At 37.1% G+C, this 25,317-nt stretch overlaps 1 protein-coding gene across 8 annotated transcripts in view; it reads right to left on the reverse strand.

Annotated features, from left to right (window-relative positions):
* CEP170 (centrosomal protein 170) overlaps positions 1-25,317 on the reverse strand; it is a 128,209-nt gene that overhangs the window by 102,553 nt on the left and 339 nt on the right. The window lies entirely within an intron of this gene.

Raw genomic sequence — 25,317 nt, forward strand, 5'->3', positions numbered from 1 at the left:
CAAAGTCTTCCAAAAACTTGAAAAGGAAGAAAGATATCCTAATTCATTCTATGAAATCAGCATTACCTGATACCACAGACATAAAAACTACCAAAAAATCACAGACTTAAATTATCTTATATTGATGCAACAATCTTTAACAAAATACTAGCAAATTCCATTCAGTAGCATATTAAAAGGAATATATACAACAGCCATGTGGAACTTATTCCTGGAATAAAAGGATTGTTCAACATAGGAAAATCAATGTGATAGGCCATATTAATGAATGAAGAAAAAAATGAATGAAGAATGAAGAAAAAGAAGAATGAAGAAAAAAACACATGTTCATCTCAGCTGGTGCACAAAAAAGCATTTGACAAAATTCAAAACCCTTTTCTGATTTAAAAAAAAAAAAAGCACCTAATAAACTAGGAATAAAAGGGAACATGATAAAGGTCAAATATGAAAGTCCCATGGCTAATATCAGACTCAACAATGAGAGACGGAACTGGGAAACCTGCACCCCTAAAATCAGGAACAAGACAAGAATGTCTGCTTCCATCATTTCTATTCTATGTGGTACTGGAAATCCTAGCCATAGTAATAAGAGAAATTAAAGGTATCAAAATTGGAATGAAAGAAGTAAAATCATCTTTCATTGGAATGAAAGAAGTAAAATCACCTTTCTCCAAAGATGACATGATCTTATATGTAAAAAACTTATACAAAAAAAAAAAAAAAAAAGAGACCCCGATAACTATTTACAGCAAGAAAGGAATCAGAAAAATTGCAGGATATAAAATCCAGTCAAAAATCACTTGCACTTCTACTTATTATCAATGAACAATCTGAAAAGGAAATTTTTTTACAATCCATTTATAACAGCAGCAATAACAAAAACTTAGGATTAAATATAACTGAGATGGCTCAGGACTCATACACTGAAAAATATAAAACACTGCTGAAAGAAATTTTAGAAGACCTACATAAATGAAAAGACACTGCGTTGTCAAGAACTTGAAGATGTAACATTGTTAAGATGACAAGACTAGGGGTGCGTGGGTGGCTCAATCGTTAAGCGCCTGCCTTCAGCTCAGGTCATGATCTCAGGGTCCTGGGATCGAGCCCCGTATCAGGCTCCCTGCTCAGTGGGAAGCCTGCTTCTCCCTCTTCCTCTCCCCATTTGTGTTCCTGCTCTCACTGTCTCTCTGTCAAATAAAATCTTAAAAAAAAATGACAAGACTACCCAATGCAAACTACAGATCTGATGCAATCCTTATCAAAATCTCAAGAGCACTACTTGAAGAAAGTGAGAAATCCATCCTAAAATTCATATGGAATCTCAAGGGACCCTGAAGAGCCAAAACAACCATGAAAAAGCAAAGCAAAGTTGAAATGCTCACAATGTTTCCTGATTTCAAAACTTCCTACAAAGCTACAGTAATTAGAACATTGCCAAAAGACAGATACATACACCAATGGAACACAACAGAGAGCCCAGGAATAAACCATCACATATATGGACTACTGATTTTCAACAAGGCTGACAATACCACTTATTGGGGGAAAGTCTGTCTTTTTAACAAATAGTCCTGGGAAAACTGGATATTCACATGCAAAACAATGAAGTTGGCCTCTTAGCTGACCACATGCAAAAGTTAACTCAAAATGGATCAAAGACCTAAACATAAGAGCTAAAACTTTATAAAATTCTAACAAGAAAAAGGGGGGCGGTTTGCATGACCCTTTTATTTGGTAATGGTTTCTTACAGATGACACCAAAGCACAGGGAACAAAAGAAAAAACAGATAAATCGAACTTTGTAAAAATGTACAACTTTTGTGCATCAATGGACACTATCAAAACAGTGAAAGGAATGGAAGAAAATATTTGAGAATCGTTTTTCTGAAAAGGGATTAATATCCAGAGTATTAATCATTAGAAAAATACAAATCAAACCACAATGACACATACCATTTCACATCCATTAGGATGTATGTGATCTATTTTCAAAAAATGAAAACAAGTGTTGATGAGGATGTGGAGAAACTGGAACACTTGTGCATTGCTGGCGGGGATGTAACAAAGTGCAGCTGCTGCAAGTTTCTCAAAAAGCCAAACAGAGAGGCGCGTGGGTGGCTCAGTGAGTTAAGCGTCTGACTCTTGATTTCGGCTCAGGTCATGGTATCAGGGTCGTGGGATGGAGCCCTCATCTGTCTCCCCACTCAACGTGGAGTCTGCTTGTTCCTCTCCCTCTGCCCCTCCCCCCTCCCTGCTTAGCAGGGAGTTGGCTTTACCCTCTCTCTCTCTGCCTCTCTCCCCACTCATGCTCTCTTACTTTCTGAAAGAAATAAATAAAATCTTAAAAAAAAAATTACAAATCCAAAAGCCTATTAATGAAAAATATACAATATTCCCTGCCTCATTTAAAATGATTAACAAGAAAACTAAAATGCAACTCAAAACTCTTCCATTTCCCATACCAGCAATCCTCAGACTTTTCTAACACTGTAACAACTTAATTTTAAAAGCCTACAGCCTTAGAAATGCAGACCAGACTTGATACAAAATTATATTAGTCTCTATCTTCTGTGCTTAATTTTAGCACTTAAGAAATCTCAGAGCATGACAATGTACAAAACAGATGCCTTTCTGTAAATCTATTCCCATGGCAGAGTAAACCAATCTTTTTTTCCGTAGCCCAACAATACTTTTTCAAACATCTCTCATACTGTAATTTAAACTGTAATTTATAGCATTAATGATGCTGCACTATTATGTGTCTAGTTGGTGACCTCTTTGAAAGCAAGAAAAACCTATCCTCTTCCATCCCCAGTTCTTTCAGTAAATTTATTGAGAAACCTACCAAATCTAAACACTCTGGGCAGACAGGGTGTACAAAGACAAAACAAAAAAATCTTCCCACAAGGAACTTAGTCCTTGGGCAATGCTGGTCAGTAGATGCCACAACAGAGATAAGCCTAAAGTGATACCTGAACAAACAGGAGGTTGTCATTACGCCAGCCTGGGACGGTGACACTGGGGGTAGTATCCTTACAAGTCAGTGCAGAGCTGAACTACAGAGATGTTTATCTCTGTATCCCCAGAGCCTAATGCAGTGTTTCACCTTTAGTGAGTGTCTGACAAGCTATTTTTAGTGAATGAATGAGTAGTTCTGGAGCTGTGGCAAATCCTGAAGTGGATAATCTGGAAATCTCCAGGGACAGAAGGTGAGAAATGTATCATTTCACCTTTGATACAATTAAAGCCCTTAAATTCTGGTTTCTACCCCTGCCTTCAGTTGTCTCCCCCATATTCTTCATCTCCTTGTCACATAGTTTTCAACAGCTACCTGACGAATGTTTAAAGCTCTGACCTTTGAAGGTCAGAGGGAAGTAAACACTGACCCAGAATCACAGTCCAGTTTCTATGTTCCCGATAGCTATAACAGGCTTTAAAAATGGCCTTTCCTGGGCGCCTGGGTGGCTCAGTCGTTAAGCGCCTGCCTTCGGCTCAGGTCATGATCCCAGGGTCCTGAGATCGAATCCCACATCGGACTCCCTGCTCGGCGGGAAGCCTGCTTCTCCCTCTCCCACTCCCCCTGCTTGTGTTCCTGCTCTCGCTATCTCTCTCTGTCAAATAAATAAATAAAATCTTTAAAAAAAAAAAATGGCCTTTCCTGTTAGATCTTAGCTCCTTTCATAACTGAATGTACTAAAAGTTAATATTTAAGGTTTAAACTAAAAAACAAAACAAAAACTGCAGATGTTCAGCAGAGCACACAGCTTCAACTACATTTGTAAATTTCAACCTTACATATATTTTACTGGTTTTGTTTATTTATATTAAAAAAAAAAAAAACATTGCTTCCAGGGCACCTGGGTGGCTCAGTCGTTAAGAATCTGCCTTCGGCTCAGGTCATGATCCCGGGGTCCTGGGATCGAGCCCCACAATAGGCTCCCCGCTCCGAGGGAAGCCTGCTTCTCCCTCTCTCACTCCTCCTGCTTGTGTTCCCTCTCTCAGTGTCTCTCTGTCAAATAAATAATCTTTAAAAAAAAAAATAAAAAAACACTGCTTCCAGTCACTTATAATTAAAAGGACTAATGGCAAGAATCTAAGTGATATTAATTACTAGAATGCTATGAGATAGACAATAGTGTACTCGATATGTAGTAACACTACAACAAAACTATGAAATAACGGATAACATAACCAACAGCAAAGACCAGTTTACCTCACATTATTAGGTTTGAGGAAGAAAAACTGTTCTATAAATGATCGTCAGTGTGTGCAATTACTTGAGCTCAAACACGTGTTAAGGGCAGTATATCCTTATGCTTCTGGCAATCAGCTGGCTGATTCATCACCAGATGGCTTTACAGAGAATGAACCTCCTCCTATCCCACAAGTCCTGCTATGCACAGTAAGAAATAACTGGTGTACCAATCTACACAGCTAAAAATGCTCTCCTCTAATGTATGCAATTCTTATTTTAATAAAATATTATCTATTGATGAATCCAAGTGACAACATGTCTTCTGGGACCAGGAGGCATGTAAGGGTGAAAATGATCTTCATGGGCTTGGCCCAATACCTATCTACCGCTGTTTCCTGAATGAATCAATAACAGTAGTAGGAAAAAGAAAATGTGATTTTCATAACAAACTAAATGAAAACTTAAAGGGAAAAAGTGATAAATTTCACTTCCTGAAATTGTTGTTTAAACCAGCAGTAAAACTACCCAAAGTATACAAAAATACTGATTCGAAGGGATACATGCACTTCAATGTTTATAGCAGCATTATCAACAACAGCCAAATTATGGAAGCAGCCCAAGTGTCCATTGACTGATGAATAGATAAAGGAGATGTGGTGAGTACACACATTCATACATACACACACATATATACATATCTACATATATACACATATTATACACACACACACAAAATGGAATATTAACTCAGCCATCAAAAAAATGAAGTAAGTCAGAGAAAGACAAACACCATATGATTTCACTCATAAGGGGAATTTAAGAAACAAAACAGATGAACGTGGGGTGGGGGAGAGGCAAACCAGGAAACAGATTCTTTTTTTAAAAAGATTTTATTGTTATGTAAAACACCATACATTACATCATTAGTTTTTGATGTAGTGTTCCATGATTCATTGTTCGTGTATAACACCCAGTGCTCCATGCAAAACGTACTCTCTTCAATACCCATCACCAAGCTAACCCAGCCTCCCACCCCCTCCACTCTAGAACCCTCAGTTTGTTTTTCAGAGTCCATCGTCTCTCATGGTTCGTCTCCCCCTCCGATTTCCCCCCCTTCATTCTTCCCCTCCTGCTTTTTTTTTTTTTTTAACATATATTGTATTATTTGTTTCAGAGGTACAGATCTGTGATTCAATAGTCTTGCACAATTCACAGCGCTCATCATAGCACATACCCTCCCCAATGTCTATCACCCAGCCTCCCACCCCCCACCACTCCAGTAACCCTCAGTTTCTTTTCTGAGATTAAGAATTCCTCATATCGGTGAGGTCATATGATACATGTCTTTCTCTGATTGACTTATTTCACTCAGCATAACACCCTCCAGTTCCATCCACGTTGTTGCAAATGGCAAGATCTCATTCCTTTTGATGGCTGCATAATATTCCATTGTGTATATATACCACTTCTTCTTTATCCATTCATCTGTCGATGGACATCTTGGCTCTTTCCACAGTTTGGCTATTGTGGACACTGCTGCTATAAACATTGGGGTGCACGTACCCCTTCGTATCCCTACATTTGTGTCTTTGGGGTAAATACCCAATAGTGCAATTGCTGGATCATATGGTGGCTCTATTTTCAACTTTTTGAGGAACCTCCATACTGTTTTCCAGAGTTGCTGCACCAGCTTGCATTCCCACCAACAGTGTAGGAGGGTTCCCCTTTCTCCACATCCCCACCAACATCTGTCGTTTCCTGACTTGTTCATTTTTGCCATTCAGACTGGTTTGAGGTGGTATCTCATTGAGGTTTTGATTTGGATTTCCCTGATGCTGAGCGATGTTGAGCACTTTTTCACGTGTCTGTTGGCCATTTGGATGTCTTCTTTGGAAAAATGTCTTCTGCCTATTTCTTGATTGGATCATTTGTTCTTTGGGTGTTGTGTTTAAGAAGTTCTTTATAGATTTTGGATACTAGCCCTTTATCTGACATGTCATTTGCAAATATCTTCTTCCATTCTGTCGGTTGTCTTTTGGTTTTGTTGACTATTTCTTTTGCTATGCAAAAGCTTTTTATCTTGATGAAGTCCCAATCCTTCATTTTTGCCCTTGCTTCCCTTGCCTTTGGCGATGTTTCTAGGAAGAAGTTGCTGCAGCTGAGGTCGAAGAGGTTGCTGCCTGTGTTCTCCTTTAGGATTTTGATAGACTCCTGTCTCACATTTAGGTCTTTCAACCATTTTGAGTCGATTTTTGTGTGTGGTGTAAGGAAATGGTCCAGTTTCATTCTTCTGCATGTGGCTATCCAATTTTCTCAACACCATTTGTTGAAGAGACTGTCTTTTTTTCCATTGGACATTCTTTCCTGCTTTGTCGAAGATTAGTTGACCATAGAGTTGAGGGTCCATTTCTGGGCTCTCTATTCTGTTCCATTGATCTATATGTCTGTTTTTGTGCCAGTACCGTACTGTCTTGATGATGACAGCTTTGTAATAGAGCTTGAAGTCCGGAATTCTGATGCCACCAGCTTTGCTTTTCTTTTTCAACATTCCTCTGGCTATTCGGGGTCTTTTCTGGTTCCATACAAATTTTAGGATTATTTGTTCCATTTCTTTGAAAAAAGTGGATGGTATTTTGATGGGGATTGCATTGAATGTGTAGATTGCTCTAGGTAGCATTGACATCTTCACAATATTTGTTCTTCCAATCCATGAGCATGGAACGTTTTTCCATTTCTTTGTGTCTTCCTCAATTTCTTTCATGAGTATTTTACAGTTTCTGAGTACAGATCCTTTGCCTCTTTGGTTAGATTTATTCCTAGGTATCTTACGGTTTGGGGTACAATTGTAAATGGGATCGACTTCTTAATTTCTCTTTCTTCTGTCTTGTTGTTGGTGTATAGGAATGCCACTGATTTCTGTGCATTGATTTTATATCCTGCCACTTTACTGAATTCCTGTATGAGTTCTAGCAGTTTTGGCGTGGAGTCTTTTGGGTTTTCCACATAAAGTATCATATCATCTGCAAAGAGTGACAGTTTGACTTCTTCTTTGCCGATTTGGATGCCTTTTATTTCTTTTTGTTGTCTGACTGCTGTGGCTAGGACTTCTAATACTATGTTGAATAGCAGTGGTGATAGTGGACATCCCTGCTGCATTCCTGACCTTAGGAGAAAAGCTCTCAGTTTTTCCCCATTGAGAATGATATTCGCTGTGGGTTTTTCATAGATGGCTTTTATGATATTGAGGTATGTATCCTCTATCCCTATACTCTGAAGAGTTTTGATCAAGAAAGAATGCTGTACTTTGTCAAATGCTTTTTCTGCATCTATTGAGAGGATATGATTCTTGGTCTTTCTTTTGTTAATGTACTGTATCACGTTGATTGATTTGCTGATGTTGAACCAACCTTGCAGCCCAGGGGTAAATCCCATTTGGTCGTGGTGAATAATCCTTTTAATGTACTGTTGTATCCTATTAGCTAGTATTTTGGTGAGAATTTTTGCACAGGAAACAGATTCTTAACTATGGAAAGCAAACTGACAGTTACTGGAGGGAGGTGCGTGGGGGGATGGGTTAGATGGGTGATGGGCATTAAGGAAGGCACTTGTGATGAGCACTCAGTGTTGTATATAAGTGATGAATCCCTAAATTCTACACCTGAAACTAATTATTACACTGTATGTTCACTAACTGGAATTTAAAAGCTTGGAAAGAAAAAAAACAACAGTACAGCTTATTCATTAAAGTGAACTAAACTGCTGCATCACCTGCCATACAGGCTTTCAGAACTTGTACCATGCCTTTGAAAAAAAAATTTAATTTTTTTTTTAAAGATTTTATTTATTTATTTGACAGAGAGAGAGAGAGCGAGCAAGAGAGTGCAGGCAGGGGGAGCTGCAGAGGGAGAAGGAGAAGCAGACTCCCTGCTGAGCAAGGAGCCTGATGTGAGGCTCGATCCCAGGACCCTGGGATCATGACCTGAGCTGAAGGCAGAGGCTTAACAGACTGAGCCACCCAGGTGCCCCCCCCCCCAAAAATTTTTAATTAAGATTTTATTTGTTTAAAGGAGTTTAAGGCTCACAGCACAATTCAGGGAGAAGGTACAGAGATTTCCCAATACCCCATCCCTTACACAGGCACAGCCTCCCTCAGTGTCAACATCCCTGACCATAGATAGTGATGTATTTTTTACAACTGAGGAACTTACACTGACACATCATTATCATCCCAACTCCACAGTTTACGTTATGGCTCACTCTTGGTGTTGTACCTTCTATGGATCTAGATAAATGTAAAATGATATGTATCCATCACTAAGGTATCACAGAGTTATTTTCACTGCCCTAAAAATCCTGTGCTTTGCATATTCACTGCTCCACTGCAACCCCTGAACTTTTTATTGTCACCAGTTTTGCCTTTCCCAGATTGTCATATAATTAGAATCATATAGTTCATATGTAGCCTTTTCAAATTGGCTTCTTTCCCTTACTAATATACATCCTGGGTTCCTCCATGTCTTTTCTTGACTTCATAGCTTTTTCTTTTTAGTGCCAAATTCCATTGTCTGGATCTACCACAGTTCATGTATCCATCCACTTGCTGAAAGGCATCTTGATTGCTTCCAAGTTTCAGCAATTAGAAATCAAGCTGCTATTAATACCGTATTTTTTTATTCCATCATACCAAGGACCCAAAAGATAACTGAAGAAATTTTTTAGAAATGTCTAAATTCAAAATTCTTATTTCACATTTTCCCCCTACTAAAATCCCTGTGGAAAATATTCTTAATATTAAAGCCTCTGCCTTTTGAAAAAAAAAAAAATTAGGGTTGCATTTCAGCTAAAGACTCAGGATCAAATAAGGTATAGATATGATTGATCATATGTTATAATAGCAAATAGACATAATTATCTGTAATCTTCTCTTTATAATAGGTAGCATTTACTGACCATGTACCATATATCATTCTAAGAACTTCTTTCATATACTTATGCTCACAAAATTGATTTTAACTACAAAAATTATGTAAGTTCTAGAAAATGGACATAAACATTATGCACCAATTATACATGAGGGCCCCATTTTATAGAGCACTTTAAGATGAATTACTCTATTTTTTTTTTATTCACAAGTATTTAAGTACTAAGCACTATAGGTAAGAGGGAGAGAGTGATGATCAAGATAGAAAAAGTTCCTTATCCCATAGAAGCAAAAATAGACAAAGAGCTAAGTAAATGAATTAAGACAACTTTAATGACAATGAGAAGGCAGGAACATGAAAAGACAAAGAGAACAGCATAATGTAACAGTTTTAGGGTGTTGGTGTTTAGGCTGCTGGGTGTTCTGGGGAAACCTCTCTGAGAAAGTGACATACGTTTAAAACATATTCAAAAATTCATCTCTGCTGTATAATTAACTTGACCTGGGACAGATAATGAAAAATATACTCTTGGGAAAAAATTAAAGCCCCATGTGAAATGTACAGTTAATCCAAAACAATAAATCCACAGCTCTGCTTTTTTTGGATACTTACCAAGATGCTTGTTCCATGCTCATGTGAACAAACTCGGTACTGGGAAAATTTTTGTTTTCATATATTCCTGATTATTTTGAAATGAGTTCTTTAAATTTTACCTTTATTATCTGCCATATACATTGTTAATTAAATGTTTTTTAAAAACAATTAAAGCAAATATTGAGAAAAAAAGTATTGAGACAAAATGTAATTTACAACTTTCACCTAAAATGGCATTATTAAAGTGTGAAAATTTTTTTCACAAAAAATAAATGAAGACGACATTCCAATATCAATGGCCATATATTCTATATCTGAGTTCATTACATATTTTCAAAAGAAGACTTAGCTTGGATAGGAAAAGCCAGTGATTTAATAAGACATTTCTTCATAAAAATCATTTTATAAAGTGCTTAAAGAAAATGCTTGAGAAAACAAGTTATATATTTCCATAAATTATCTAGGCATTAAAAATTCCTGCCAAGTTTTCTTTGCCAATTTATGAAAAATGTACAGTCTGACTTGCTTTCTTTTGTAGAACTGCACAACTTTGTTAAAACACATCTGTTGTTTTACAAGAAATCAATTAAGACTTAGATTCAGGGGTGCCTGGGTGGCTAGGTCAGTTAAGCCTTTGGCTCAGGTCATGATCTCAGGGTCCTGGGATTGAGTCCTGGGTCAGGCTCTCTGCTCATTGGAGAGTCTGCTTCTCCCTCTCCCTCTACCTGACTCCCTCTCTCTCAATGTCAAATAAATAAAATCTTAAAAAAAAAAAAAAAGACTTAGATTAGTACCTCCTTTGTCTCAGTAACTGTGCTAAATGCTTACACTCTGTCTTCATTTAACTCCCAAAACAAGCACATGAGAATCATTTTTTCCCTCAAGAAAGCTGAAGTTAAATGACTTACCCAAGGTCACAAATCTAGTAGTAGTAAACAGGAGCCATCTGGTTTCAAACCCGGGCTTTCACGTAATAAGTTCTGGGCTGCTCCCTCAACCACAGTCTCCTTCATACTTTTCTCAAGCATACCTTAAAATGATGCTGGTGATGCCAATTCCTACAAACTCAGATTTGGCTTAAGAATTTGGATATGACTGAAAAGAAATATACTCTTACCTGGTAACATATTCTCTGACACTATCTTTCTGAGCCATAAACACTTAAGGTTCATGCAAGACTCAGTCTATTTTTAATCTATCTCTTCTTATCCTTCTGCTTGACCACCAACAGGCTCCAAGACTGCCTCCCCGAGAAGTCCGTAGACAAGTAAGAATCAATCAGTTTATGCTAAAGTCAGGTCAAAAATCAGCTGACTCATCTGGAGGAATGAGGCAAATTTTGTAAATAGGGTACAGCATGAATCAGAAACCTAGAATCTGAAAGAAAAGTAAACTATCTCTAGGCTCACTGAACAACAACGATCTGAAAAATCTTGTCAGGTCATGTATCACTAGGAGCAGGAAAAGGTGCACAAAGCTGTCTCAAAGGACTGAAAAGAGACTCTACAGGAGGGGCTGACAGTGGGAAGAAGGCAGTATGAGCTAAGGGTCTGTAAGACCATGAAAGCCAAATGTTTTTGATTCACCTTTCCTGGTTCAACAATTTCTTAGCTGACAACAATTTCTCTTCTTTCTGGCATCTGTCTATAATGCATTTCAGCATATCACTGCCTAATGTGCCCCTTAAAAACGGTTCCTACTCATGATTACTACCTTCCTCCTTGAACTAGCCATACATCAACTGTTTGGGAGGTGGGTATAAATTAATTGAACCACAGTATCAGCACAACACATGAAAACCAAAATCAAACTTCAAACTGCAGAATAACTGAAGAATCTTAGAGCATGTTTAAAGCAAGGGTATATTTAAATCACATATGTGCTTATTTATTGCCTAACAACTTAATATCCTAAATTATTCAATATTCTTTTCACCTTCATGAAAAATTATAATGCCTATAAATAACTTTAACAATACTATGCAGTAAAACTGTGATTATGGACAGGTTTTAGATCTACGCTGTCCAACAAATTAGCCACTAGCCACATGTGAACTAATGAATGCTTAAAACACGAACAGCAAATGCATCTGAGAAAACTTTTTATTTAATTTTAATTAATTTAAATTTAAATATTCGCATATTGCTAGTGGCCACTCTAGTTTGCTCAGCTCTACACAAAGAGGAATCACTTGATTATTTACATTAATTTAGAATGGCTTTATATACTTTCAACCTATAGAATATAAACACAGAATTGGCGGCTAAAAAATAATTTACGTTGGAAAGAAAAATTTTGATCTGATCACAACAGCATAAAGAGCTTTATGTTTTCATTTATAAAGCTATATAGCATTCATATAAATTAGTAAGTTACATAAGCAAGAAAGCCTATCTTGCGGCTGAAAATTTGCAACCATCATTTCAACTGTTACTATAGGTCTATTCTTTTATATATTATAATTAATTAGACTACAGATGCTTAAGGTGATTAGGTTCATTATTACCAGGGTATATGCCATTAGGTACGTAATAATTTGCTGGAAATATTTTATAGTGTGAATATTTCTGAGAAAGCAATTCTTTTAAGGGGCGGAATCTCCAGACACAGCTAAAGAGGAATGCCTACTGACATTTATTTCATTTGGAGAAGAGCTTCTCCAAGTTTGAGGAAAAACGCAGCTACAATAAGATTAAAAGCTTATTGGTATTTTTAAGAACAATTATTAGTAGGAGATAATACTCTGAGTCAAATATCATTGACTTGACCTGGGACAGATAAAGTTGTTAATTTTTCTAAAATATATTTAGGCCTATATATATTATAGCCTCCTGTCCCAGTACCATTTATTGCATAACTCTTTTTTTGACCTTTTTTTGACGATATGTCAAAAAAAAAAGGGTTCACCTTCCAAATGCCTTGTCTCTCTTCACTCGTACCTTCTTCCCCTTTTTTTTCCATCTCTGTGTACCACTGCATACCACAAATGTCCTCCCAGTCCTTTGACTCTCTCTTTTTTGTGACTAAAAGGGCCATAAGCACAAAACTGAAGAGTATTCTGAATTTTTTACATACGCAATAGTGCTTTAAAATTTGGGAGTGAACTTAGAAATAATATAGTTTAAGCCTTTTATTTTTACAAGTGAGCAAAATGAAACAGTGGAAGACTTGTTCAATGTTATACAGCTATAGCGCCAAAACTAAAATGGAGATCTAAACTCCCTGTGCAAAGTACTCTTTTATTTACATCTCGTTGACAAAGCGTGCACGCACGCGCGTGTGTATTTATCCTAAAATCAGGAAACACCCTCAAAAGTCATGTGAGACAGAACACAAGCCATCTGGTTTTTCTGGAGCAGATAGTGATGACACTATTTATTAAATAAAATGATATATGTGTTTTAGTTTGTAAAACAAATTTAGGCCTATACAAAGGACTGTCTCAAAAGAAAATAATTTGGTTCCTGCCTTCCTGTGACCCCCAGTTTTTCCTTGCAGTTTTCCAACTTTTGACAGAAAAATGATTTCCTATAACTGTACTAAACAGATAAAATCATGTCACACTACTAAAGACCAATCTATGGGGTATGGTGCCTTTCCTCTTGTTTTCCCTATCTTGGTGAATAGGCATTACCAGCCACCCAGGTACTCTCTTTCCCAATCTCCCTTTACTTAGATAAGTCACTGATGTTTATCATGAAAATTGTATTTTCCAGTTCCTCAAAAAGACCCCTTCAGTTTGGACTGACTGGTGTGACAATATGGGAGAGCAGGGATAAGGGGAATGGACTGTAATTGTGAAGACTAAGGAACAAGAAATCAAAAAAAGATACTAGAGCAAAGGAAATACATAATGTGCTGACTGAGAATGCCAAGACTGGAGGGAAAAGTACAAACTGGGCCCAAGAAAAAGAGAGAAAAGAACGAATAAGTCAGACAACAGAAATCCTAGTGATGAAAACAGACACCTAAGAGCAGATCAAAGAAATGGTTGTCAAGACAGCATTCTTTGATGAAATATTCATCTTATTATATACCTCATTTTACATCTTTGGGGGGCAGAGGGATATTACTTTGCAATTAGCCTAAAATCCATTAGCAAAAAGGTGCAAGATTCTATTAACGAATTAGGTTCTGAATGTTATTCACAATAATTACTAGACATTCTTCTGCTGGATACCAAAGAACCCCATCATCCCCGTGTCCCCACCCTCCCCAAACAAATCTCTAAATTTTAATTCTTTTACTCTTCATTTAATCGCATTCTATTTGTTCCCACCTCTCCACTTTAGAAATTTAAAATTGTTGATTCTGTACAGTAGATCCTTCACATTCTGGAATTTGTTACTCACCACTTAGAATCACAGGTTTAAACCATGCTGTTTCACATCAAGCAAAAGCTCTTATTTTTATTGAATAGCACAACACCGAATTCTTAACATAGTGGAAGCAGAAGGTAGTGAGATGTAGAACTGACAGTAATTACTTCATTCCTGAATTTGTTACTGAAGGAAGTAGTAGGATCACTAAATTAGAGAAACAGTGTATGCTTCCTTCAACAGCTCTTCAGATTAAACACAAACAAAAAACTCTTTTACCATTCCTCTTTAAAAGTACACACACACCGTGCCCCTCAAGAGGGATAGCTCAGTGTCAGTGTTAATTTTGTCAGCTAGCTATTTACAGAAAAATTGAGTTCAGTAACACTACTGGGATAGAAAACAATATATTTCATATTTCAACTGCTGTTTGCCAGTAGTTGTTAGAAAATAATTCAGTAGCATATTCAGAAAACTTAAAAGTGAAACAATTTCAAATGATTTAAGAGCCCTTTTCTTAAAAACACACATTCACGTCTGCAGTTTACTTTGAAATTCTTCAAAATGTAAGATGCACTGATGAACAGACAATGGATATATGGCCAGATGTGTGATAAAAACGAATATAATGTTGGGGCACCTCGGTGGCTCAGTTGGTTAAGCATCTGCCTTTGGTTCAGGTCATGATCTTGGGATTCTGGGATCAAGTCCCGCATCCGGCTCCCTGCTCAGCAGGGAATCTGCTTCTTCCTCTCCCTTTGCCCCTCCCCCTGCTTATGCTCTCTCTCAAATAAATAAAATCTTTAAAAAACAAAAACCCAAATATAATGTTAATAGTACAATCAAATGGTGGGTATGTGAGTACTCACTATGAAATTCTTTCAATTTCTCTGTATATTTGAGATAAACCACATACACACAGACCTTTGTATTAAAACAACCCATCTCATAAATTAACCCGAGTGAAAGAGAGAATAAAATAGTTTAAAAAGTCAAACCTCTGAGAATACTCTTTATATAAAATCTAAGGAATGTCCACAAAGCTGAAGTGAGAAAAAACTTTAAAGCCTTAGGAGTGTTTTCTACTAAACTAGAAAAAATAAAAATAAACTTATCCAGCAAACTAGTAGAGATGAAGGATTAAAGATTTTAAAAGTAGCTAATGACTTAAAAACACAAAAATAAAAATGATAAATCAGAAGTTCATTCTTTAAAAAAAAAAAAGTACTAAAATCCCTGGCAGATTTTTTTCTTCATCCATCATAAACACTTGGCTTTGTAATAAAAAGATATAGCCACAGACATGATTTTTTAAATTTATTAAAATAACTACAACTATATGCTTCTAAATTTGAAAATCTCAAGTGAATAAACTTCTAGGAAAATGAGAATGACATAATTGACTAAAAAAACAGGAAGTTGAATAGATCTGAAAACATTACCAAAACTAAGACCCCAAATATACAATGGACTATTATTTTTATTTATTTATGTATTTGTCATAGAGAGAGAGGGAGAGCACAAGCAGGGGGAACAAGCAGAGGGAGAGGAAGAAGCAGACTCCCCACTGAGCAGGTAGCCTGATGTGGGACTCGATCCCAGGAGCCTGGGATCATGACCCGAGCCGAAGGCAGACGCCCAACTGACTGAGCCACCCAGGTGCCCCCAAAAATTGGACTCTTAACTACAAACAGGTGGTTATCAGAGGGGAGATTGGTGGGGGATGGGTGAAATAGGTGAAGGGGATTAAGAGTACACTAATTGTAATGAGCACCGAGCAATATATAGAATTGTTGAATCACTATATTGTACACCTGAAATATAATACTAGATGTTAACTAGACTAGAATTAAAAGAAACAAATAAAAATAAGGCCCCCCAACCTACCCCAGAATCTCCTTGTCATGTTTCAGATCATAAAAAAAATTAATAAACTGGGCTTCATCTCAATCAAGACCCCAAAAGGACTTTTTCAAATGAGCCTGACAAAATAGTTCTAAAACACATCTGGAAAAAATAAGCATATGAGGAAAACTAAGCAAATTCTGTTAAAACCAGTGTAGTGTAGGAAGAACAGTCTGTCCATTTACAAATGGATATTATAAACCTATGTTATAAAACGTGGTAATAATACAGCAGTGCAGGGGCGCCTAGGTGGCTTAGTCGTTAAGCGTCTGCCTTCGGCTCAGGTCATGATTCCAGGGTCCTGAGATCGAGCCCCCATCGGGCTCCCTGCTCTGTGGGGAGCCTGCTTCTCCCTATCCCACTCCCCCTGCTTGTGTTCCCTCTCTAGCTGTGTCTCTCTCTGTCAAATAAATAAATAAAAAACCTTTAAAAAAATAATATAGCAGTGCAGAAATAGGTAGATGGAATAAAAGATCCAGAAATAAACCTACGCATATTAACAGGACATTTCAAATTGTATAGGATAATGAAGAGTTATGCAATAAATGGTACTGGGACAGAAGGCTATAATATATATAGGCCTAAACATATTTTAGAAAAATTAACACATTTGCACATATTCACATCATAAATTCTATGAGAATAAATATAGGTATGTATCTAATAAAACTTTGTGCAGTGGTATAACTTCATAAAGGAAAAAGAAAAGAAATATTGGACTATACACAAGTTAAAAATCTTTGTTGGGTAAAAACGAATTTAAAAAGGAAAATGACAATCTGGGAAAAAATTTTACAACGTACGTGACAAAGGAATTGTTACAAGTATATACAATAATGAACATTCCTTCAGAAAAGGGTATACACAAGCAATTCAGATTAGAAATACAATGGCCAATAAACTTTTTTTTTTGCCAACAAACATATTTTTAAAAAACTCTTCAGATATATTACTGATAAGAGAAATCTAAATAAGGTTTTCAGTTTATCATATTGGCAAAATTTTTAAAAAGATATGTAATATCCAGCATTGGTGTAGGGTTGAAGCAACAATCTCATATACCAGTGATGGAAGTGTATACTGGAAAAGACCAGGGCAGAGGGGTGGATTTCATCAGAAAATTAGAAAAGGCTTTAGAATTCTAAATAGCAGGGAGCCTACTTCTCCCACTCCCTCTGACCCTCCACCCCCTTGTGTTCTCTCTCACTTGCTCTGCTCTCTCTCTCAAATAAATTAAAAAAAAAAAATCTTTAAAATACTGGCAAAGAAAAATATTAATTTGCACAGAAATTCACAGTTGTTTGCAATTTTAAAAATACCCTTAATTTCCATAAATTGTAAGTAAATTACAAGTTTGATAACATGGACTCCTATACCCTCAAGAAAAATTAGTCAGAAAGTTTAATTTCATGATAAAATGTTACCAGATTAAACCCAAATAGAAAAGAATATATAACAGTGGCATCACTGGCTGGGGGATTGCGAGAAAGTGTTCTTCCTGATGTAATGGTATCTTCTAAGTATTCTGCAACAGACAAGTATTAGTTTTATAATATGAAAAAAAAAGCATGAAAAAATAAGGTGGCCTTCAATTTGCAGTGCATTGATTACCCATGAGAAGTGTTTTTTGAGCAACTCAGCAAATAATATATGGGGTCCTCAAGATAGATATTTTGAAATTATAGTCCCACTGCCTCAAAAAAGTCTTTACTGCTTAAGAATTATTGCTCAAAGTGCTCTATTTGCAATGTTCCTTTTTTCACCAAAATAAATATTTTATATTTTACCTCTGTATCAAGTATGCCCTTGTCCTTTGTTTCCTCAAATCAGTTTCTAGCTGGCTGCCTTGAGTACAAGACCCTTAACAAACCCTATGCTTTGAATTTGTACTTTACTATTCCACATAAGATGTGACAAACCCTTATCTGGTAAGACACCTTCCAGGAAAAAAAAGCCAGTTAAAAAGGGAAGATTTTCCTGGTTGGCCTGGAAAAAAGTAAGCTGGCCTGCTTAGAAAAATTTTTCTGACTTCATTCTCATTTAGACACTGCTTGGAATTAAAGGATGAGTTTAGGATTGGAGAAAGTTATTATCGCAAAGCCTCTTTCCCACATCATGTCTTTTTTTCCACTCCCAAGAACGCTAAAATAATGTGCAAAACTGCCTTATGGGGATGAAATGCAGGAGAAGCAGAAAACTATTCCTACAGTGTCATACTGAAAAAATACTTCTATTCATCACCCCAAACAAAACATTTCTTCACACATAACCCTAGCGAGGGGCACCACATCTGGGGCGATGGGAGATCCGTACCTGCAATCATACCTTTCACTTGTCTTTTACATCATTTGCTTTTCAAAAAAAACCTCTGAGGTAAACGGACTATCACTAGATTTACTTTATAGATGAAGAAACTGAACTTCTGAAATGAAGTGACACATTTAAGATCACACAAGTCGCAAATGAATCAATCCCTGACAGCAAATTTTCCTAACTGAGGAGCACTGTCTCTCCTGTTCAGCCCTGGGGCACCAGCAGCAACCACAGCCGTCCACCCAAGAAACAGCAGGCGCCGGTTTACAAATCAAACTTTGTTCAGGGCTTTAGATTTAGCAGTTTCTGTGAACATCCCCATCAAGAAAGAGACGTCTAACAAAAGGTTCTCATCCAGTTTATAAGGAGTGTTCAGGTGATTAAAGGTGGTATAGTTTGACTCAACATCCCTTATCTCTAAAAATTACTTGGCTTCTGGGACAGCATACCCTTACTACTTCTTTTCAATCCTTCTGGATAGCTCTTCTCTCTTGCTAAGCCTTTCACTGTTGAACAGTATCAGGTCTCAACTCTTGAACCTCTTCTCAACCTAATTAACCAACTCTCAAACTAAGTGATGTCTTCCAGTCCTATGGCTTTAAATACGTTCTACTGGTGATGCTTAAGATTTAAGAATCTTCAGGCCTGAACCTCTCTGAATTGCAGACTTGTATATTCCACTGCCTACTTGATAGCTCCACTCAGATGTTTGACAGACATTTCAAACTTCACATATCCAAAACTCTTGATTTTTTAAAACCAGACCTTGTAACTTTATCTCCACCATTATCACTCTAGTCGAAACCATTAACAACTTAATATAGATCACTCTTAGCTCATCTCCCTGTTCCCCTTTTCCTGTCCAGTCTGTTCTCCACAAAACAGTCAGAACTATATTTTAAAAATATAATACAATTCTTTTGTCATTCCCCTCAAAACCCTCCAATGAACTCCCAAAACACTTGAAATTAAAAACCCTCCAATTTCTATCCAACCTCATTTCCTTCTATTCTTTCTTCTTGCTCTCTCATCTCCAGCCAGTACTCTCCTTATTCTCCGAATTCACGCATCCCATTCCTGTCTCAGGACCACGGCACAGTCCAACCACACACCTACATGGCTTACCTCCTCACCTAATATAAGTCTCTGCTAAACATCATCTCCTCACAGAGCAGTATTCCCTAACTGCTCCTAAAACGGTAACTCCCAAGGTGCAGCATATTGTCTTAAGAGGTTATTTTTTGTGTAAAAGAGGGGCGGTGGGTATATATATTTGCTTAACTTGAAAAAAAATTCACTGGAATGATACAGAATAAATAATAAAACGTTACTTATTGGATTAGGGAAAGTGCTAACTTGGCAAACAAGGTGAGGGGTAGGAGGATTTTTCACAATAGTTGTTTTTAAAATAGTTTGATTTTTTTGAACCATTTGAATATTCTGAGGGACTACTTAAATGAAAAATAGCAGTCCTCCATCACAGTCTATCCCCTTACTCCACATTTTCTTCATAGCACCTATGCTTACTTGACTCACTATTTGTGTAATTATCCGTATCACCCAACAGACTGTAAGCTTTAACCAACTCCTTCAGTACTGGAGAATATAATGGTTTTCTCCTTAATTAAAAACAAAAAACATTCAAATGGTTTTCATTATCTTTGTGTCGCCTCTTTTCTCAAGGATATTTTATTTATGTTACATTTACTCTATTTATAAATCTGCATGGCTGTGTCCTCGGCTATATCCAGTACATGGCCAGGATGAAGACATAAGAGGGCTGGCTTGTTAAATTTATAAATGTCTAAAAGCCAGGAAGGGAAGCTAATCCCTTGGATGACAGAATCATGATTCGAGAAGATCTCAATAAGTTTTAACTATAGCTATATTCAAGGAGATGGTATCTGAAAGGGTTAAAGCTTAACACTGTTTCAAAAAATCATCGATGGATACATACAGAATGGGAAAAATCTTAAAAAAAACACTGGCTTATGTTGACTACATCAGTGGTTTCCAAATTTTCAAAAAACAAAATGAAAAACAACATAAGCTTGCCAACTTTTTATTGTTCATTTAAGAATCAAACCAATACAAAAAAACCCAAGGCAAATATTAAAAGAAACTTACCACAGACTAAAACTATCATTTCATAAAGAGAGGTCATTTTAACATTAGAAAGGTAGAAATACAGAAACTCAAATCCCTTGAATTGCATGACAATAACTTGAAAAGTCATATAACATTTTTCTCTCATTTTTCTTTGCTTAGAACTAGCAAAGATATCACTGTTATTAAAGAGTTAACAAAATTTTAGACCGTAAACACAAGTGTATAGCTTGAATTAAGGAAATGGTAATTTCACTACACTACATTCAGGCCATAATTACAGAATTAAATATAAAAACAAGACTGTTGAATCTCAGATTTGTACCTCTGAAACAAATAATGCAATATATGTTAAGAAAAAAAAAAAGAAGAAGAAGAAGGTAGCGGGAGGGGAAGAATGAAGCGGGGGAAATCGGAGGGGTAGACGAACCATGAGAGAAGATGGACTCTGAAAAACAAACTGAGGGTTCTAGAGGGGAGGGCGATGCGAGGATGGGTTAGCCTGGTGGTGGGTATTGAGGAGGGCACATTCTGCATGGAGCACTGGGTATTATGCACAAACAATGAATCAGGGAACACTTCATCTAAAACTAATGATGTAATGTATAAGAATAAAAATAAATAAATAAATAAATAAATAAATAAATAAATAGATAGATAGATAGATCAGAACAAAAAGAACAGTATTGACAAAACTCAATCTAGCTGACAAGAGATGAGAGGTAAAGGAAACAGTATCAGTATCATATGAAGTTGTAAGGGTTATAATATTTAATTTAGAAAAGAGAAAACTGAGCAAAGAAATACCTTACTGTATCTTACTCTTATAACAGAACTACAACCAATGGGGAGAAGTTATATAGTAAAGCAGATACCAGCCCCATTTAATTAAAATCTTCCTATTATACTTTCCAAAAGCTAAATGAGACATCCTATGCCTCTTTGTTCATGAAAGTGTTGTTCTTGGAGAAGTTGGACTCAGTAAGATCTCAGGGATATGAGTAGTAGAAGGCACACTATACCAGATGACTCTAAAGTCTCCTGTAATTCTAAAATTTTGTGAATCAGAAAAGGGTAAAGGGTACAGTTTGCTTTCTTAATTTACCAAAAAGGATGAATGGAAAGAATCTGGGCCTTTGTCAAAAAGACAAAGGTTCAGTTATAGGCTCTACCACTTAGAGCCATGACACAGAGGCAAAATTATTCACTAACTCTAGGCTTCAAATATTCTCAAATTTAAGTGTGTAAATTTATACCTTATATACAAGACTGTTGCATGAATTACACACAAACACACACACACACATACACTGCCTGATACATAGTAGGTTTCAATACGTGGTAGATATTAGTTATTTAGTCAATAAATATCATGTCCTAAAGGGTAATATGTTCTATATTACTTACTGCTTATTAATATACTCAAATAATGACTTATTCTCTGCTATGTCTCATAGTTTCTCAAACCTAAGCAATGCATACTTGAGATTCTTTCCACTTCCATGTTTTGTATAATCCCTATCTGTATGTAAGTAATTTTTGTAGGGTTTTCTTTAACCTTGCTTTTGTTCATTTCCTTTCTACCTTTGTTTGACATAAAAGAGGGCTTTACCTTCAGTATATATTGACCAGGTCATTCATTTTGGCCAAAAAAAAGGTATAATATAGATATACTGTTGCATAATCATTCAATTAAACTAGACATACAGTCTAGTTTAACTAAACTATATGTCTAGTTTAATCAACTCTACTACCAGACAGATGTCTTATTCTTTTGTATTGCCCACACCAGCTAACTCATTGCTGAGCACTTCCCTCAAAAAATATTTAAGTAAATAAATTAAATCCCATTTCACCAAGTGTAGTTGATTATTGGAAATCTTGGGTATTAACAAAAATTAATGAAATAAAGATGGTCTGAGGTTTCTCCCCATAAGAAGAAGTTCATTTCTTACTGAAATACAGCAACACTCAACGTTCTCCTATTATATAACCACCAAGGATTTTTCAGATGGTATCTAATTGCTCTTTTGTTATACTTCCGTTATAATTTGCAACTGTACAGATTAGTTGGCAATTTAGTACATTGCTGTTTGTTAGATATTTATTAGACTAGGACACTGCTCAAAATCAATCATTACAAATTAAAATACTAAAAATTATTTTAAGGGAGTATAATTTTGTTGAATAAAAAACATTAACAAGTTTAAACACAGGCAGTATTCAGTACTAGATGAGTGGTATCTGATTACTATCAGATGCAACAATAAAACTAGTTATTTCTTCAGTGATTAAAAAAAACCTGATACCAGGAATAAGTAAAACAAATCACTAAGCATAGAATTTTTAAAAACACTGATATTTGCATTAATGGGCATAATGTATGATAATTTTACAGTCTAAATTTCATTATTCTAATGCTAAGATAGAAAACATGAAGATGGTTATTTCCAAAGTAATTGAGAAAAATGAAATTTACCAATAAAATACATTTAAAGTTTGATTTAATATAATTCCACATGCTGAATTTAACTAGATTATCTCTAAGTAAGCTAAAATTTAAAAGGGCAAGTTAATAAATTCTTTTAAAAAGTCTATTAAAATGCATTGTAGAATTAAAGGGTAAGATTATAAAGAAAAAATAGCACTTTGTCAAAAGCAACTCAATGAAAAAACATACATTTAATTTTGATAAAAATTTCGATATTTTTCTCAAGGTGAGTTAAGTTGAAAATAATATAATTCATTAATTGAAGAAAAATGAACTTCACATTGAATTAAGAAAGGGATAATTTCACTACACTACATTCAGGCCATAATTACAGAATTAAATATAAAATGGAGACATTCTTCTCCACATTCTTGTTACATGGCAATTTTATTTTTAACCAAGCTTATAGCTTATAGCTCATCATACCATAAAATACTACTGAATATCAGGAAATAATATTAAAATATGGTTACTAATAAGTAGTAGGGAAAAACTTCCAAGAGGTTTTTTTGTTGTTGTTGTTGTTTATGAAAAGCCCATGTTAGAGCATCTTTCCTTATATTGTAAGGTAATTTATAAAACTAAAGCTCCACTTCAGTAGAATTATTTTTGCATCACAAGGAAAAGGACTAGATTAATAAAACAAGGGTGTCAATGAACTTGATTGTTAAAGACAACTCAAGGAGCATGTAGAGAAGCTTTCCATAAATTTTCACAGGGCAGGGGGACTAAGGGACAACACCAAAAGAGCCCACTGCAGGAACAGATCTTGGTTTTATTTGGCTCTGCCTTTCATTAGCAGTGACACTTGGACAGACAATTCAGTTAACTTTCCAAGTTTCAGTATCTTCCTCTTATGTCAAGTCCACTTAGATTCTTGAGTTTTAAAACACCAAAATCCTACGATATCTACAAAGTGAGGAAGGACGAAAAACAGCCTTGGGTTTTACTTTTTTAAAAATAATGGTAGAAAGGGGCACGGGTTAGCTCAGTCAGTTAAGCGTCTGCCTTCAGGTCATGGTCCCAGGGTCCTGGGATCCAGCCCCACGTCGGGCTCCCTGCTGGGCGGGAAGCCTGCTTCTCCCTCTCCCACTCCCCCTGCTTGTGTTCCCTCTTGCTGTCTCTCTCTCTCAAATAAATAAATAAATCTTAAAAAAAAAATTATTTGTACCTTGCAATGTAGTATTTCCAGAACTGAATTACTAAATTTTTGAAGCCTATACAGCTAGGGTTGTATCAGCGAAGATCTAGATACAGTATTCACAATGTAACTCTCTCCTCTCCCATTATCCCTCCACCTGCTCCTCCCCATCCTGCTTCATTCTTTCTTCCGCTTGTTTTAACGCCAGCAAACGGTTGTAAGCACTGAAAGCTTAAGATGAAATCATTTTAAAAGATGCATTTTGAATCAACGATCATCTGCCCCACCACATTTCTCCCAAATGAGTTAATTTTCATTAAGAGAATGGAAGTATGAATAAACAAAATCAGAAACAGAAATGTACTGGGCCTGTTTTTTGTTTTGACTGCTCAAAAAACAAAACTGAAAGATGTGGCCTCATCTATTCCCTTAGGAACGCGAACGCGTTACCCACCCAATGAAAAAACAATTCTGCTGGTTCATTTCCCTGCTACACAACAGCCTCGCCGTCGGGCTCTTTCTAAGTCCAGTCTTCATCGCCATCTAGTAATTTCCTATCGATGATCACCTTGGCAATGCTTGGACAGACACCGTCCCTGTCTTCAGGGGCTTACATTCTTCAAATAAATCCCCCAAGCCCTACTAAACACGACCCCCCCCCAAAAAAAAACCCCAGAAATTCCATAACTTAGGACACGAATCCCACGTCTTCCCGCCCTGTGTCAGGCATAAAACGAAGGGAAGCATACCAAAACCCCGCATTTGAATCTTAGGACAATGAAGCCGACAGGAAGCCGCTGTCTCCTCCCCGGGGTTTACTACGGAGCCAGAGCCAGCGCGGGTGCAGTCGCCTGGCAGGGTGCGTGACACCACGTCTTCCACGCCCTCCAACCGCGTCCAGAGGGCGCCTGACCTCACCTCCTCCAAACCGCCCCACATCCCCAACCAACCTAACAAAAAGGCCCCGCACTGTTAGCTGCTCGGATCGGGGAAAAATCCCTTCCCCAGCGGCAACGCAGCCATTCCCTCCAGTGCTCCGCCCGCACCCCTAGCAAGCTGCTACGGCGCAGGGGGGAGGGCTGCACAAAGCCGAGAGAGGGCTGAAATGATTCAAGACCTTCTCGGGAAGAGGCGGCGGCCACCGGCCCGGAGGGACAGCGGGTGGAGCTGGGGGCAGGGTGGGGGAGGGGAGGGGCGGCCCCGACGAGCCCCGGGTCGGGTGCCGGCGGCGGGGGGAGTGGGGGGGGGGAGGTGGCGGCGCCGCGCGGAGCAGCGGGGAAGCGCCCCCTTCGCCGCCCGGCCCAGCACCCCGGCCGCCCCCGGCCGCG

Source organism: Mirounga leonina, unplaced genomic scaffold, assembly GCF_011800145.1.
Source record: "Mirounga leonina isolate KUSES-001 unplaced genomic scaffold, KU_Mleo_1.0 Mir_154, whole genome shotgun sequence".
NCBI lineage: Eukaryota > Metazoa > Chordata > Mammalia > Carnivora > Phocidae > Mirounga > Mirounga leonina.